Source organism: Tupaia chinensis, unplaced genomic scaffold, assembly GCF_000334495.1.
Source record: "Tupaia chinensis unplaced genomic scaffold, TupChi_1.0 Scaffold138365_1, whole genome shotgun sequence".
In the NCBI taxonomy this organism is placed as follows: Eukaryota; Metazoa; Chordata; class Mammalia; order Scandentia; family Tupaiidae; genus Tupaia; species Tupaia belangeri.
The window spans coordinates 1,291,621-1,295,605 of record NW_006198262.1 but is presented as its reverse complement, the minus strand read 5'-3'; positions in this window follow the sequence as shown (position 1 = coordinate 1,295,605).

Genomic DNA, 3,985 nt, shown 5'->3' with positions numbered 1-3,985 from the left:
GGGGAATGGCCATGCTGCAGTCCCTTCTCCTCCACTCTCCTCTCAGGATCTTGGGCATGCACACACACATGCTCAACGTGGGTTTAAGCCACTGGGTCCAGGACTCAAACCATGGTCGACTACGTGGGAGTCCAGTGACATAGCCATTACACTGACTGCTGGTCCCATGAATAAATAAATTTTAACTGGTCATTTAAACATACTCTTTACCAAAACCAATAGGTTAAGCAAACAGCACAGCAATGATAAAATTTAAATAAGCTTTAATACATGGTATATATGTATTTAGATTTATATATAATATATGCACTCATTTATAGTTATGTATATAAACTTTACACTCAACAAATGGAGAATAACGGAACATTCAAGAAAACCACAACTTCCTACTTTGAAGATAAGAAATAGTAAGACTAATAATTTTTTAGACATGAAACGAGAAAAAGAGTGCTTAAAAAGGAGGCATTAGACACAATAGAGTAGAACATAAAGATTATGATGAGTTGATAACTCTGAAACTTTAGAAAAATGGATAAATTCCGGGGAAATGTAAAACACCAAGATTAGCATACATGGAGATAAACATGAACAGACCAGCAATTCAGGTAACTGCTAGTAGTAATGAAAGACCTGCACCTTCACCTGCTAGGAGCTCCAGTAATCCCTGACATAGTATTGGCATGGGACCAGCAGGTGGTGTGGTGGTTAAGGTGCTGGACTCCCATATGGCCTACTGTAGTTCAAATCCCATACCTGGTGGCTTGACCATCACACTGGGTGTGTGCATGCATGCCCCAAATCTTGAGAGAATGGAGAAGCAGGAATTGTGGCATGGCCATCTCCCTTAAAAGTGATTTCTCACTCTCTTTCTCTCTCTCTCTGGTGAGCACACACGCCTTATGGCAAAAACCTGGCATGGACGGTTGTACCAAGCTTTTCAAGACACCATAAACTTACCGAATATGACTAGTTTCAGAAACCTTAAATAGAGGGAGTGGCAGCTGGGGAAACAACTTATGTGAAAAGGGACAAGGGTCTGATGTCAAGAATGGTAAGCAGAGACTGAGAAGAAATGAGCAGAATTCATGGAAATCAAATGGTCACGTGTATGGAGAAGGTACTCTTGCTGAGACCAGAGATCTGCAAATCAAAACACTGGCATGCAGCTTTACTTCCATGGGGCAAAAGCTGGAGTTAGAGGACATTAGGTAAGGAACTCCAGGCACTACTGGGATCCCACACGGACTGCCTGGAGTCAGGGGCAGCATTTAAAAGCAAATAATGCCGGGGCCCGACCAGCAGTGCCTCTCCAGGCCACCAGGGGGAGCACGAAGACACGCTGTCAGTTGTCTGGTGGTAGAGGGAGTCCTGCCACCCAGCAGAAAGGACAGGTCAGGGCAGTGCATGTTCAGGACCAGGTGTGCAGAATGTACCACAGTGGGCCCTACAACCGTGTTGAGTGAAGTAGAAACTGGGAAGGTCATTTGAGTGCATTTCCTTTATGTAAATTATCACCTCCTCCCCCGTAAAAGGACACTAGTTACGATTAAAGTCACACGTGAGCTGGGCCAGCCAGTGGTGTGGTTGGGGTAGCTGGATCCCATGTGACTGTGTGGTTTGAGTATCGGACCTGGCCACTTGAAAAGCACACCAGGCCTATGTGCTGTATGCTCAAAATCCAGGTTGAAATAGAGAAAGGATGGCAGCATGGCCATGCTCCCTGGAGGGTGACTTCTCTCTCCTGACCCTTAAGTGCAAGCATCCTATAGCAACACTGGGGAAAAAATCACGTACGGGAGAGATGATCACAGAGAGGAGGTGAAATCAGAAGGGGTGGACGAGGGAGCAGCTTCCGTGGCTCCCAGGCCCAATGAGGGTGGACTCAACGCTACCTGATGCACCTTCTGGACAAATGGACAGATGCCGAGTCCCATTTTCTAATACCTGCCCTGGTCCAGCTGGCATGGCTGCTCCTGCCCTGCTTTGGCACTCCTGTGTACCACACACCTTTTGCTCACCTCCTCAGGAGGCTGGGGTGGGTGCCCACCTGGACCCAGCCAGTGTCCATTCTGCCCAGCCAGAGCTGAGCTTTGCTGAGATGAATGGCCATGGCCTCAGCCTCAGCCGTCTGGAGCTTTGGCTTCCTACCCAGAGTGTTCTTGGGAAAGGGGCTCAGCTACAAGGCCCTAGCACCTGCCCTTACTCCCCACTGCCCTTCAGTATCTGGTCCTATTTGGGCCCTGCCCTGGGCAGTTCTTGCTGGGATAGGCTGGTGTCTACGAGCCCACTGACCAGTAGGAGGTGGAGGCCCTCAGTTTCCTCACCTGCAGTAGGGGGGTTGGTGCTGTCAAAGACCTGCATGGGCCATGCAGCTAGACAGGAGGGGCTGCCTAGACAGACCCAGTCTCCTGAGACCCCTCCCTAGCCAAGCGGGCATGGCAGGCCTCTTCACAGGACCCACGTTATAGGCAGAGAGGGGATGTGCCTCCTTGACACCCAGGATGGAAGGTCAGTCCAAAGTCTGAAGAGGGGCAATGGGAAGGTGACTACAAGCAAGAAGGTAACCGCCTCAGCCTAGGTAGCTCCAGTTGGGGGTAAGTCCAGGCTGGCCCTACTCTGCTGAGGGGTGTCAACACTTAGCTGGTCAGAGCTAGCCCCCATGTTGAGCAGAGGCCTGCAGAGCCCCTGGGGCTGGGCAGGGGCTGCACAACCCCCCTGACTGCCTGTCCTCACGGCCCACAGCCCACCCTGGCCTTTCGCTTCCAGCCTTGGTTTGGGTTTCCTGTCCTGATGTCTGGTTTGGGCCTTCCCCACCAGGTTATAGTGGGGGTGCTCCAGAAGCTGCAGAACAGGTGTCCCTGCTTTCCCAAGCTGCACCTGACAGCCTGGCCTCACTGTCCCAGCAGGACAGCCACCCTGCCCAGGGCCCCAGGACAGGCCTCCCTCCAGGCTCAGCTGAGGGAGAGGCTGCATTAACCACTTGCAGACAAATGGAAGTTTAGCAGCCCATGTCTATGGTTGTGCTCCGTTCACTGACTGTACTGGGCAGCCAGAGGGATGGTAGGCCAGCCAGGCCCTCCTTGACCCTACCCCGGGGATGAGTGGTGAGAGCCAGCAGAAGGGCCACAGGGAAGTTGTGCCTACATAGATGCTGGCTGCCCACTTAGGTCAAACACACACACACACACACACACACACACACACACACACACAGGCAAACACATGTGTACCACATGAACATACACATGTACACTGCCCTGGCTGCCAGCTCACCCCATAACAGCTCTAGAAAGCAAGGAGTGAAACTGGCTCACAGGTGGGAAGTGAGGCTAAACTTTCTGCCCCAGGAGCAGGAGGGACTGCGCCTCATCTCTGCTGTCTCGATCTGACCACTACTCTCCCTGAACCTTGGCCCACCCTATATGACAGCCACTGACCAAAGTCCCAACCCACCTAGGACAGCTTTGGCCCTTTGGCTGCCCAACACCATGGAGGCCATGGGAAGAGGGGAGGTCTCTCCCTCCCAGTACAGATGCGACCTCCACCAGGCCTGGCAGACAAGGCTTGGAAGAACTCTGCCCCAGCCTGGCTCCTCCTCTGGTCCAAACCTTCATTCCCTACTGTACCCAGTTCTGTAGCTGCCCCAGAGTTGGGAGGGACAGAGGGGAGCTTCCCAGAGTCAACATGTCTGGGTCACACCTGGGAGAGATGTACCCCCAACTCACATAGAAGCCAGGGACCCTAAGCTGGGCCCCTGGGGGATCAGGGCAGATTTTCAGGTGTATGCTGGGTGCCCCACCCCAGGAACAATACCACCCAAACTTAGGCAACTGGTATCATCAAGAGCCACAGGAGGGCTGGCAGGGACTTGTGGAAGAGTCGGGGCTCCTCCCACTTGGCTGGCCAGCTCAGAGGCGGCCTCTCCCACCTGCAGGTCCCAGGAAGAAAAGAGAAGGAAGAGAGGCTGAGAGGAGGGGGGGGGGGC